The sequence below is a fragment of the Carica papaya genome, chromosome 2 (genome assembly GCF_054855325.1).
Source record: "Carica papaya isolate Zhongbai chromosome 2, ASM5485532v1, whole genome shotgun sequence".
Classification (NCBI taxonomy): domain Eukaryota; kingdom Viridiplantae; phylum Streptophyta; class Magnoliopsida; order Brassicales; family Caricaceae; genus Carica; species Carica papaya.
In genome coordinates, this window is record NC_142310.1 from 21,207,761 (window position 1) to 21,222,581 (window position 14,821).

The 14,821-nt window shown below is 37.0% G+C and overlaps 1 long non-coding RNA gene across 1 annotated transcript; it reads right to left on the reverse strand.

Annotated features, from left to right (window-relative positions):
* Positions 1 to 466: 466 nt before the first annotated feature.
* LOC148268855 (uncharacterized) lies at positions 467 to 6,984 on the reverse strand. The gene is made up of 3 exons (XR_015816727.1): positions 3,917 to 6,984; positions 3,154 to 3,280; positions 467 to 692 (listed from the first exon to the last, which is right to left on the reverse strand). It is a non-coding gene; the product is annotated as an uncharacterized LOC148268855 (long non-coding RNA).
* Between the last annotated feature and the right edge of the window lie 7,837 nt (positions 6,985 to 14,821).

The following is a 14,821-nucleotide window of genomic DNA, read 5'->3' on the forward strand; positions in this document are numbered from 1 at the left end:
AAAAACAAGCCACATGTATGTGTGCCTTGAAAATATCTAATAATACGATGAATAACAACTAAATGAAAATGGGGAGGAGTGTGCATAAATTGACTAACCTATTGCACGAAAAATGAGATATCAAGCGTGTGATGGTGAGATAGTTAGACTATTAACAAATTGTTAAAACACTATAGTATCAGGAAGGAGGTCATCCTCTATACTTCGATACTTCACATTAACTTCCATAGGAGTATCTACAAATGAGGAATCTTGGAGACTTGCGAAGGCAATTAAATCTTGAGTATATTTACGTTGATTGATGGGTGTCGAATCTACTAAAAATAAATTTCTATTTAACCAATAAAACAAGATTGGAGTAATGGTAAGTGTGACATCCTAAGTGTTAATCAAGACAAATGAGTGTTAGATACAGAAACAGAAGAATGAGTGCATGATAAAAGTTTATACAACGGAACCAATTAATACAAATTCCTTACAAATATATGTGAGTTCTAATTACATACATATAACTGAGGCTAGAAGTGTCTACAATTACAAAATCAAAACAGAAAAGAAGGCCACTTTTTTCACTGTGCTATTGGACTCATCAGAGTATGGGAAAAATCATGCATTCAAGTTTTTTGGATCCACAGGATCCTCATAGACTTCCAGTAGTAGGTCAGCCTGTGGTTCCTCATTTTCTTCCTCATCTGGGGGGAGGGGACATGGAAAGAGTGAGTTTCATATACTTAGTAAGAAAAATAGCATTTAAATAATATTGTAAGGTTTTAAAGGTGAATTATTTTAACAAAATTACTATTTGGCTACTTCGTAGACTCATCTTATATTATAAAAATAATTTATTTATTAAGAAAACAATACGTTAACATAATAAAAATAAACACACATCAAACCAGATAATAAAGAAAATCAAATAAATCATGAACTGCTCAGATTTTCGTGTCATACTTCGCGACATCATTACAACTTCTATATCTAAAGCAGATAAAGATTTCCAACTACCCATATGGAATGACCAGATCAGATAAAGATAATGACAATTTGCTCAGACAAAATTCTAATTGGCTAAACCATAGTACGATCTACAACCAAGGTCGTACCAACTATAGTGGTCCTATCAGATATCTACAGTCACGACAGTACTTAGCCAAAGATGACCCTTAACAGATATTCACGTCATTATTCACATCAGAGGATATGCCGTCATCCACAGGGAATGGTCCTCTTACATCTTTTCAGAATAGATGGGGGAGGGGGACACAGATACCCTAGATGGAGTTAGGGGAATAGATACCCCTCAAAGATAAAAATCTTAACAAGACACTTGATGCATTATGCATGTCAGTACAGATACATACTTCGGACCATTCATGCTTCATTCTATTTTTTTTTTGTTTCTTTTATCTTTCCAGATAACAATACTGAGTTCATATTAATTTTATTACATGCAAAATGTCAAGTGTGTATAAATCACATAGCATGCTTGAAAACAAAAACAGTTTAGCTTATAAGACTTACAAACACACAAGCATGCAAAACAGACAAAGTCATAATTATCATAATTTAATAATTTTTTTTAATCTAAAAATACTTCTTAAGATATTGAAAAAAATACTAAATTTCTTACCGAAACCTTAATATTTCTTCCTTCCCCGTTTTTCTTTTCTTTCCCTTGTTCTCTCTCTAAATCACTTTTTTTTTCTCTCTAAGTCTTGAAAAATGGAAGAATGAAAGTGTGGGGAAGAGTGGGCAGGCAAGACTTATTTATGGAAATTTGGAACTGTTAGATTCGCATAAAATGGTAAAATGCGGTAAAGAGAGAGAGGAAAACGATACTCGACACAAAAAACGAGGGAGGAAAGCATCTTCTACTGGCACCTATGATGCTTGACGCATTGCCTGGTGCACTGCAGGCTAGCTTGCAGGTGCATAGGCCACCTACTGCATGTGCAGGGCACCGCGCGCGTAGGCCTAGTGCATGGATGTCGCATGTGTGGCGCATGTCTGCGTGCGAGGTGACCCGTGGACGACCCGCCTGCGTGCGATAGAACGCGTGCAGGGTTTGACCCCATGCCGTGCACACTGATGCGCATGTCTTGCATCTGCTGTGCGCACATGCGCGCTCGCACAGTGTGCAGGCATCCCGTGCGGGCAACTTTCCTTCCCCGTGGGATTTTTCCTGCGAGATTTTTTTTTATTTCACTCTTTTTTCCGAATTTTCCAATTCTTTACTAAAATAAAATAAAAAATATAAAGACAGTTAAATCAAAATTAAATATAAATAAAATAGTATTAAATAAAATCAAAATAATAAAAAAATTAGTAAGATTCATGTTTTATGATAAATAATATACGAAATAAATTAAATGAGTTCAATGCGGGCTAAAGATTTGAATAAATAAGGTTTTCTAAATTACTTAAACACAGGAAAAAGCTGTTTTTTTTTTTTTAATTTTTCAATTTTTTATTAAAATAAAATAAATAAAATAAATACAATTTAATTAAAATTAAATAAAAATTAAAACAAAATGGTATTAAATAAAATCAAAATAATAAATAATAGCAAGCTTCACGTTTTATGATAGATAATATGCGGAGTAAATCAAATGAGTTCAATGCGGCCTAAAGTCCTGAATAAATTGGATTTTTCGAATTAATTAAACACAATGACGGGTGGGGTGTTACAATAAGCATAGTTGAATCCACAGGGAATTGGAAACTAATTTTCTTCATTGACTAACAAATGAAAGTAAACAAGGAGGTTTTTGTAGAATCAAATACAAAAAATATAAAATAAATAATAAGCAGAATAATATTAAACAAATTCTTGGTTGTAAGTTAAAGACTAAAACAATTATAAAAGAATTTTTAATTGATAAAACAACTAGTTCTAGTAATTAAATTGATCATAGATGTAATGATTTATTTTATTTAAATTATAGTTAACCAATTATAGTTATTAGAAATGTTTCGACAACCAATCATTCCTTATTTCTAAACCAATCAAGAAACGTTCATTAGTTGGTTCTTCGCTGCCAAACAATCTTGGAAAGATCCACATGATTTAACTTGTCAATAACATTAAGAACTAGAGAACCTGATTCATGTTTCTAGATTCATCTGCATGAACAAGTCAAACGGATTACTTACCTCCTCAGTGTGACATTGATTGCCGCTAGGTGTCGGAACCACTCAAAGAATTACGGATTTGAGGGTTTTAACTAGCTGTTTGCTGTTTTTCCAACGTTCAACGAGCCCTATTCAAATAGATTCAAAACTGCAAATATGTATAGATGCATAAAGTAAATAAATACGAAGTCTTAAAGATAATATAAATTAAATCAATTTGATCTCACAAAGACGTCACTAGAGTTCACTAAATCTCAACTAGGAAAAGAAAGTAAGTTAGCCTCTCATGGTGGTTTTTAATATAAAATGAGTTCTTAAAGATTAAAGAGAGGAAATAAAATAAAATGAGATGAAAAAAGGGTGCAAAGTCTGTAGCTATTGCTGTGAGCGGTGTCATGAAGAAGAAGGATAATTATTTATTCTTGGTAGCCGTTATCTTTTATAACTGAAAGAGGGAGCTAGGATTTTACTTTTTATTTTTGTTGATTCCGATCTCTTTCCTTTATTCCAGCTTATCATTATGTTTCTAAAATGATTTTATCATGATTCTCAGCCCTTAGACCTCGACAAGGAAGATTGTTTTTTTTGAATTTTCAAAAAGCCCATCTTTTCTTTAAATGTTCTACAGATCGCGACACAAGCCTTGTACAAGGCTTGCGTTTGTTGCACGCAAAGCTTTTAAACTTAAGTACCGCCTTGGCCTTGGTCAAGGCTTAGTTGAATAGTTTGGGTCCTATCTTACTGCCTTGGTTACTAGTTGTGCCCAAGGGTTAGTTATGTTTACCCTTTCTTGCCGAGACATAAGCCTTGGGCAAGGCTTGTGTGTGTGGGCCAAAGTATGCTGCTGCGGAGTTTAAGCCTTGCCCAAGGCTAAGACAGTGACAAATGTTTGTTATGCAATTCTTGTTCTTATTTCTTGCTGTCGTTCCAGATCTTAAACTTCATCTCCTGCGCTACATCAAAAATGAAAAAAACTGCTTGATTAGATAGCAAACAATTCATTTTAAATACATAAAAGTAGATGATAAGGATGTTGTTTTTGCACCATATCAAACTTCCCCAAACTTATCTTGTACTTGCCCTCAAGTCATACACAGCCCGTACCAACAATCTCATCCCTTCACCCATGATGCAAAAAATCTCAATCATTCTGTCACAACCCTCATGTAATGCCCCAATCCGCAAATTGCAAGAGTGACCATCAACTAGTAATTTGCAGGTTTGAGTTTTAGGGAAGCACACCACTCAATAACTATCTTGACTACTATCCAAACACAATATGATAGAAAATTGCAGACTTTATCACGCAAAAAGTTTCATTGAGAATAACAACAATACCTAGTAGATTAGCCACCAAACCAGTCCAAAATCAAGGATTTCATGTAATTAGCTCATGCTAAAATAGAATTTGTCACTAACCTGATGTGAGGACAGACATTTGTAATGAATACACTTGCTTACTCAGTTTATAGCAATTTTAAATATTGTGAATGCATTTTACGCTCTATCTCACATTGTTACTCTAACATGTTCTAGAAGTGAGTGCATTTTACGCTTCATCTCACCCATCACAAGTTGGTCAATTATTTAATGCACCCAAACTTTAGTTTTTTTTTTTCGAATAACCTAGACATGAACAGTATAATTCTTAAGCACACAAATCTAGACAAGTTGTAATAGGGCCGTTTTAAGTATTGACATTTAGTCACAAATGAGAAATTGTTTTTGAATAAGCAATTCCCTCACAAGTCATGCTTTAAAATACACAACCAAAAATAGCTATTAAAGGTATGAAAAGATGAAAAATAAGTTATAATTCCTAAGAGATGGTGATAAGTGTAATTTGAATTTTGAAATATCCTATTTGAGTTACTTAAAACGATAGAGGTGGCTGTGAGCCAAAAATTGTTGGAGTTGTATGTGTAATGTGGCCAGCCTTGGGTAGGGTTTGTGTACCTAAAACGATGTGGTAGATATGAAAACTAACTAGCTAGGATGCATAATGCAGATACAGAATGCGTCTCCCCCACACTTAAACCACACATTGTCCCCAATGTGATGCACGTTAAGGAAAAGACAAATGAATAAACAGAAAATAAAAAAAAATAGAAAATAATAGTAAAAGAAAAAAAAGGAAAAAAATAGGAGTAAAGATAGAGAAAAGATAGGAGCCTCCCCTAGTGTTCATCTATATCAGGTTCGTGTAATAGAGTATTCGGTTTGGGTGATTAATTGTGTCAGGGCTTCAACTTTCTCGTGTAGTTCATGCAAGGAACACTCCATGGAGTGCAGGGTGCCATCAATCATGCATATGTACAGTAGGGTGTGATCCATGAATTCTTATAAGTTGGGCAGTGGAGGGGCTGGGGTGGCTTGTGATTGGCGCTCGTGCTACTTGCTGTAAATTCTTCTGTCTTGTGGCACTAAAGGCTTAGGTGGAGTAAAATAAAGGAGGCCCATGTCACTCAAAGCTCGAAGATCCAAAGGAGCTTGAGGGTAGACAACGTGCAAGTCTGTCTCATCAACATCATACCAAGTTTTAAAGATGGAAATTTTGATGATGATTGAGTCTATGATTAATAGCCACTAAAAGGAGAGTACATTGGTGAATTGTGATGCGAAGCAGTACTGTAACTTCACCCAACATTGCTGTAACATGCACCTTAGAAAGTACAGCTCTATTTTGGAGATGATGCTCAGTGCATCTCTACGACTTGAAAAAGAATAGGCCAAAAAGTAATGAATGTATTTCATGCAAGGGTAATGTAAATAGAGGTCATTGGATTTACTAGGATCGTATGGGTTAGAGATATTGATGCAAAGTTCATCATAAACAGTAGCCGGGTTGAAGTCTTCACAGAAATCATAGTACGGTGCTCTGCTTCCCGTTTCGAGAATCCCCGAGCATTATTAAATTGAGTAATGGAGAGATGAGAATGCTTGCCTTAGAGATAGTAGGAGATGAGATTTAGGGTGTGGAGGTTGAACTTAGCAGGTTTATAAAATTGAAAGGTGGTGTAAAACTCCATAGCCAATTCTACAAAAGTAGGTACATCCGCAACGAAGAAGTTGGCCCAGTCGATGGCGTAGATTAGTTTCAAAATGCCAATTCTGATGTTGAGAGTGTCTAGAGTGGGGTCACGGGCATATTTACCTGGAATAATGGGTAGCTTGCAAATTTTCTCATACCATTCCTTCTCCAAATCATCTTCGAAGATAAGATGTTTGCAGAGGTCCATTTTTGCTAGTTGGTGGATGGGTTGGCCTCGTCGAACCCGTACTCTCTTTAGTGTTTGTTATGGAGTTTCATCTTCTTTTATAGCCGCACTGGTAGTAGGTGGTGTAGGGTGTTCGGTTTTAGTCAATTGACTCGGTCTAATATCTGGAGTGGTAGTGTGGGGTGACAGGGAGTCAGAAACATCTATGATAGGGCTTCGGGTTGTTGAGCTGGGAGTAGTGGAGCTACTGTTATTGGTTAGTGGAGTAGAGGTGGTTAGTTGTGCTGGCTCTCTTGTTTCAGAAGTATTGTGTCGTGCGAATGGCTGAAGGCCGATGGTTTTTTTTGTAGATTGTTTGTGCCTCATTATTGCTGACAGCTGAGGGCAAGGTTATGAGATTTGTTGAGGAAGTGCAGATGGAGAGAGATAGAATCAATATTTGAAAGAGGAAATAGGAGGTTAAGGTTAGGGTCGGTTAATTGTGGTTTTTATTTTTGAATTTTAAAACTGGGCACCAGGTGGCGGTAGCTTAGGGCAAGGGTAGGTTAGGGTTTGCCTTTGTTGTTATGCTTTTTTTTTTTATAGGTAGCCTTGGGCAAGGGTTATGTGGTTGTCATCAGTTGAAGGGTAAACCTAGGGCAAAGGTTAGGAATGGTGTGGGTGGTAAACTTTGGGCAAAGTTTAGGTGACTAAAGGGGGACCCTTAGGCAAGGTTTACTTAATACCGTCATGGCTTCAGAAGTCTCCCTAGCTTTTGGGAAGGGTTGTGCGAGGTTTCTGGATAAAATGTTGTGAGCTCGACACAAGCCTTGGGCAAGGCTTGTTCGCCACTCCAGTATTCAGTTTTTCCAATTTCACCATCTGAATTCCTGTTCCTGTTCCTTAATCATCAAAGAAACATTGGTTAACTTACTAAAAATGCAATAATCGACTAAAAGGACTAGAATTGAGAGAAGGGAAAAAGAAAAAGAAAATAAAAATGGATGCTTTACCTCCCATCTAGCACCTTTGTTTATTGTCCAAGGCTGGACTATCTCACTTGTTGCCAGGGTGTGCCTCGGGTGAGTCAAAGATAGTTTTGTCAATATTCTTTGTGAAGAAGCCCTCGTAAAAAGGTTCAAAATAGTGTCTATTCACTTTGAAAATTTTATCTGCGTTAAAGCTCTTGATTTCCACAGCACCATGAGGAAAGATGGTGACGATGAATGGGTCTATCCATCTTTACCTTAGTTTCCCAGGGAATAACTTAAGTTGGGAATCAAAGAGGAGGACCTTTTTCCCAATTGAGAATATCTTCTTGGAAAGTATTTGGTCACAGAATATTTTAATCTTTTCCTTATAAATTATGGAATTCTTGTAAGTCTCATTCTGTATTTCTTTTAGCTCCTATAGCTGTAACTTCTGGTGCTCACTAACTTCCTCCAATTTCATGTTACAACTTTTGATAGCCCAATATACTATATGCTCTAGCTCAACAGGCAAGTGGCCTGCTTTCTCGAAGATTAGACGGTATGGAGACATTCCAATTGGTGTCTTGAATGCTATCTGGTAGGCCCATAAAGCATCATCAAGCCTAAACTCCAATCCCTTCTGTTTGGGCTGATTGTTTTCTCTAATATGGACTTGACTTCTTGGTTGGAGAATTCTGCTTGTCTGCTGGTTTGCAGGTGGTAGGTGGTGGATATACGGTGAGTAGCATGATATTTTTTAAAGAGAGCATCCACCACCTAATTAAAGAAATGGGTTCCTTGATCACTTATTATTGCCATTGGGACTTCAAACCGCACAAAGATGTGTTTTCAAGAAATTGAAGATTGTCTTAACATCATCAGCGCTGGTAGTTTTTTCATCGACCCATTTTGAGACATAGTCTACTACCAACAAGATGTAGGTATTGTTAAAAGAAGAGGGGAATGGTCCCATCAAGTCGATGCCCACACATCGAAGATTTTACACACTAAAATGGATGTAAGTGGCATTTGATCTATCCAGCTGATGTTCTCGGTGTGTTAGCAGTTTTCACATGTTTTTACAATAGGTGTATACATCATGGAATAAGGATGGCCAAAACAAACCACACTCTAGCACTTTCCGGCTACTCACTTGGGTCCAAAGTGCCATTCACACGCATGTGAGCGACAAAAATTTAGGAAATATGCTACTTCGGTTTCTGGAATGCACCTTCTGATTATCTGGTCTGCATAATATTTCCATAGGTATGGGTCATCCAATATATATTGCCTTGCTTCTCTTTTTCTCTTTTCCTTCTTGCCCCTTAGTAGATCAGTTGGTAACACACGGGTAGCAAGATAGTTGACAATGTTCGCATACCATGGGGCTACTTGCTAAACCCAAAATAAATGTTCATCCAAAAACTCATCACTTAATGGGGAAGGCTATCTGTTAATTGGTAGCTGGCTAAGGTGGTCTGCTACTAAATTGTCCTTTATCTTGAGATCAAATTATTACAGGAGACGTATTTATCGTATTAGCCATAATTTAGCTTCTTTTTTCTTCAGTAAGTACTTCAATGCTACATGATCTGAGAATACAATCACTTTTGTTCCCAACAAGTATGACCGAAACTTTTTTAATGCAAATACAATAACAAGTAGTTCTTTCTTTATGGTAGAGTAATTTGGGTGCTATCAAGGGTGCGAAAGGCATAATAGATCATATGCTGGTCTTTTTTAATTTTTTGTCTAAGTATTGCTCCCACTGCTTGGTTGCTTGCATCACACATTATTTCAAATAGTAGATCCCAATTTGGCTGCTGCATGATGGGGATTGTCATTAGCTTCTCTTTAAGTGCTTCAAATGTTTTCTTGTAAGACTCATCAAAGACGAACTTGACACCCTTTTGCAGTAATCAACATAGGGGTTGTGTGATCTTTAAGAAGTCGTTTATGAACCTTCTATAAAAATCGGTATGCCCAAGGAAACAGCGTATCTCCTGTATGCTTTTTGGGTAAGGTAGTGATTTGATAAAATCCACTTTTGGCTTGTCAACTTTTATTCCCGTGGAAGACACCACATGTCCCAAAATCAACCCCTGATCCACCATGAAATAATATTTTTCATAATTCAGAACAAGATTAGAGTCAAGGCAATGGTTAAGCACCTTTATGAGGTTGTCAAGGCATCATCAAAAGAATCTCCGTAAATTATGAAGTCATCCATGAAAACCTCTATGCTTTTTTCGATAAACTAAAAAAGATGCTGACCATGCACCTTTAAAAGGTGGTTGGTGCATTGCAAAGGCTAAATGACATCCATCGGTAGGTGAATGTCTCAAAGGGACGTATAAAAGTGGTCTTTTTTTATCTTTAGGGGTGACCAGAATTTGGTAAAATCTAGAGTAGCCATCTAGATAGTACTAATGGGTTCTGTTAGCTAATCTTTCCAGCATCTAATCAATGAAGGGCAATGGGAAGTGGTCTTTTCTTGTGGAGGTTTTTCAGCTTGCAGTAATCAATGCAAACTCTTCATCCATTTTGTACTCTAGTTGAAATTTTCTCTCTTTCCTAACTTTCTATCACAATGACCCCTGTTTTCTTTAGCACAACCTGGATTGGACTCACCTACTTGTTGTCTGATATTGGGTAGATGACCCCAACATTGAACATGTTCAATACTTCCTTCTTCACTACTTCCATCATTGACGGGTTCAAGCGCCTTTGTGCTTGTCGACTAGATTTACTGCCTTATTCTAGTAGAATCCTATGCATGCAGGTGAATGGTGAAATTCTCTTGATATCGACAATTGTCCAGCCGATGGCTTCTTTATATTTAAGGAGTACTCTTACAAGTTTCTCTTCTTCGACTTGGTTGAGTTTGTTAGAAGTTATCACTGAGAGGGTCCCTCTTTCATATAAAAAGATGTACTTGAGGTGTTCGAACAATGGCTTCAGTTCTAATTGGGGAGCCTACAAAACAAAGGGTGAAATTTTTGTGTGAGCTATGGGGAGATCAAAATGGGGAACCATACTTTTTACCCACTTAAAAGGAATCCAGCCCAAACACGGCTTCTTGCAAATTCTTGTCAGCCACATGATCTTCTTCCAAGATCTTTAAGCTGTTAGCATCTAAATCATTGCCAAGTATAATATTTACCTCGTCTTTAGGGCTTAGATCAAAGTACTTTTGATTCAAGATATTAATGGCATCAATGCTGCACACATGACAGATCAGAAGCATATTTCATAGCATCATACACATTAAGTCTTACCACTTTACTATCGAATTTCATAGTGAGAGTTCCATCTTGGACATCTATTTTTGTTTTAGCGATGCTGAGGAAGGGCCTACCCAACAAAAGATTAGAAGAACTTGGAGATTGATCATCCTCCATATCTAACACATAGAAGTATGTTGGGAAGATAAGGTTATCTACTTGAACTAACACATCTTTCAAAACTGCTTCAAGATAGACAACGGATCTGTTTGCCAGTTGGATGATGACTCCTGTTTCCTTTAGTTGTCCCGTGCTCAACTTGGAGTAGATAGATAGTGGCATCACATTAATAGAAGCTTTGAGATTGCACTTGGCTTTTTTATGTACCTTGGGAGGCAACTTTCTCTGTATGATAGCCTAGACATTCTCCCCCATACTCACCCTTTTATTGCTGCTTAGTTTTTTCTTGTTGGTGCACAATTCTTTCAGGAACTTGGCATACCTGGGAATTTGTTTGATAATATCAAGTTGAGGGACATTGACTTCGACTTTACAAAATGTTTTTAAGATTTCTTTGTCCTCTTTTACCTTCTTTATCTTAACAAATCTTTGTAAAAAGGGTGGTTTGATTGGAAACGAGATTGGCTAGTAAAGATTTGTCATAACTGAAAGGGCACTGCTATCTGCTGCTGCCTCGAGAGTGTTGCCCAAGGCTTCTGGTTCTATTTCCTTTTTCAAGTGTTGACCAAAGCTTGTGTTGACAGGACCCTCTTCTAGTTCTTTCCCACTTCGCAAGGTGATGGCACTGAATTTGGCCTTGGGTTTACTTCTGTATGGGAGGACAATTTTCCTTGGGATTCCAACTTGCTCATGGATGTCGCAAGTTGGCTAATTTAAGTCTCAAGATTCTGAATGCTAGCTTTTGTTTCCTATTAAAATTATTGGGTATTAGTGGCAAGTGATTTAACGATTTCTTCAAGAGACATCCTTGTTTGGGAGGTGTTGCTTGTGGTGGTGGCCTATTTGGGTATTGTTGGTAGTTTTACTGTTGTGCTCCATAGCTAAAGTTTGGGTGGTCTCTTCATCTAGGGTTATACGTGTTAGAAAAAAGGGTCATACTTTCTTTGCGGTTGAGTTGGAAAACCACCCACAACATTGACTTGTTGCTGGTCGTCATCCTAGAGCATAGGACACATGTTTGTGGGGTGTCCCGAATGTGCATAAATTTTGCCCACTTGGGCTTCCTAATTGTTCTCTATAGCCATATTTTTTACCAAGTGATTAATTCAAAAATTTGATACTCAAGGGAAGAGATACTTACATCATTCACTCTCCAAGGTGTGTCATGGTGGAACCAAATTGCTGGGAAGTGGCTGCCATAACGGATGTTAGCTCACTTAATAATAATATATTTTTTCGTAATGGAACAAAAGTAAAATGAATGATAGAAATGTAGATCACAAAGAATGACAATTCGAACTGATGCGTAAGGATCCGATCAATTCTGATGGACAGAATTGGTAGGTGTGTCTTCCTAGACTACCCCCAATTTATTGGCTATGCTCTATGATTAGTCAAGTTTCTTTATGCAACGTTGATGCAGATTACAAAAATACAATTCAAAAATTGAATGTGAATAATGTGTAGAATAAAAACAAAAATCTTCCTCACACCAGTTAGGCAATGTACTTTGCCTTTGATTTCTCAATGGATTTTTGGTCACCAATTAGGCGGCTATTATGCTTTTGTGATGCAAAATGCAAATAATGTGCCAATTGCCTTACGGGATGCAACTCGGGTATTTTTGATATATAATTTTTTTTGAATAATAACATGAACTATTTGAATTGAATAGATTGATATGAATTCAAGTATGATGTAATACGAATTAACAATCAAATAAATTTGAATACTAATTTAAGAACAAAATGCTAAAGCAAATAAAGATAGATTTGGTTTTTTAGGAGCTAAAGCTCTGATGCTAGATGATGCGAGAGGGTATGAGGAGGATCGAATCTACTTCTGAAACTCACTCAACGTATGCAATACCAAAACAATAACTGCTAGAAAAACCCATACCTCTAATTGAATCTATAATCCTAAAAGGAAAGCAAAAACAAAAACTAGAGAAATAAACAAGGAAAGGAAAAATGCCATGGACTTACTGATAAAACTTTTGAAGACTTCTACTTCTCAAAGAACTTGAATAAGCTAATTTTAGTGAAAATGCTAAAAGAAGAAAAGCTGAAGCTCTCAAAAATACACTCAAATTATTATCAAAGTTTGTGTTTACATCCTAGGGGCAAATGTCTATTTATAACCTTTCTCGGACAATTTAGATGAGTACAAAATCTTGAAATAATTAATAAAATAATAACTTAAATAAAATTCTATCTTAATCTAGAATAAATACATAATAAAAATAATTATTCTATTCTAAATAAATTAATTAAATAATTCTAAAGGATATAGTTATAATTAAAATATTAATTAAAATAAACCCATATTTATCCCATGTGAAATCTATTTTAAACACATGTGGAAATTAGTTTTAAAACATGGGTATTTTGAAAAGTGGGTCCCAAGCCCTTTTAAAAGATTTTAAAATAATAAAATAAATATTAAATAATTTAAAAAGGGAAAAAAGGGGGTCGACCGATTTGAGCTATGTGGATGGGTCGGGCCAGGTCGGTAGGTCTGCGCGGGATGTGTGAGAGAAAGCCTGTGAGAATTGTGGGTTGGGTTTGGGCCATTTAGGTCATCCGCGGGCTTATCTGTGCGGGGGTGCGTATGTTTTGACCCTTGTGCTTGTGCACGTAGGGTCAGTTTCACACAAGCCTAGAGGGTTGCATGCGTGGGTGCTCTCGAGTGCCTCTGCGTGCGTTTCATGCAGGTGCGCGTGCATGTTCATGGGCCGTGTGGGCTGGGCTGCTTGTTCAACATGCGCGTTGGCCTCCTCCTTGGGCATGGGCTTTCTTACAATTCTTCAAGCTCATTAATCTTACTTGGGCCTTAAGCCTTCTGGCTTGAACAAACTTGGCCCATCTCTTGGAATAATCGCAATTAGGAAAGTGTTAAGGGATAAACTTACTCTCCTGTTCTAGGTGTTCCTCATTGATGCAAGTATGCATCTTTGAAACTAATTCTAGGCTGTCTAGGATCACATCATCCCCCCTTTCTTCAAAACGATTTGTCCTTGAATCTAGGCCATCATCACAAGGGAAAAGATTAGTGATTACAGTAGAAAACACATCATACCTCCCTGGCATGTTTGCTTTATTGTGGATGCATGTCTTGAATTGATTAATAATTCCTCTGGGATCTGGATCAAATCTTCAAAGTCCACTTGCCATGGTAATTATCTGTAAGGGAAAAATAGTACAACTATGCAGAGAGTGGTTAAGATAAAAAAGAATCTCCCTGTAGGTAAGTACAATCAAACTTCCTTTTTTACAAGATATATCCCTTAACATTCTATTCCTATCATCAGGACACTCCCTTGTTTTCTCTTTTATTTTTCTATTAGTGGACCATCATTACCTATCTGCTGGGCATCTATTATGCTCAATGGGCCATTGACTTTCTTTGTGGCCTTCTTTCTCTCTTCTACCCTTCTTGAGTATTCATTAAATGACTGTTTAATTTTGACATGATCTTCATGTGCCTCATTTGGTGATAAAGGTGTAAGGACATGATTCAGACCGTCTTTTTGTAATGAATATCGATTGGTGTGACCATAATATTTTACCTGTCTATCAAACTACCAAGGTCTCCCAAGTATCAGGTGATTGGCATGTATAGGTACGATATCATAATATACCTCGTCATGATATTTCCTGATGGAGAACGGTACTATGACTTGTTTGGTAACTTAGACTTCGCCACACTCATTTAACCACCATAATCAGTAGGGAGCTGGATGCTTGAAGCATTTCAAGCTTGCTCTTTCCATGAATAGAGAGTTTACCACATTAGCACAACTATCGCCGTCAATGATCATTCCATATACCTTATCATTGATAAGACATCACGTGTGGAAAATGTTCTCCCTTTGCTCGTTGTCTTCACTTCTAACTTACATGTTGAGAGTTCTTCAAACAACGAGGACATTACTCCAAGTGGAGTATCTTCGATGGATTGAGACATAGTGTAGTAGTACCTGCAAGAAAGGTTAGCAAAAAGAGTACATTCTCTCCCTTACCTTCCCTTGTGTTTACCTTGCAATTCCTAAATTAACAGCTTCGTCTATTGAGTTAAGCATTCGGAATCGGAATCACTTGAATCAGGTTTACACGTT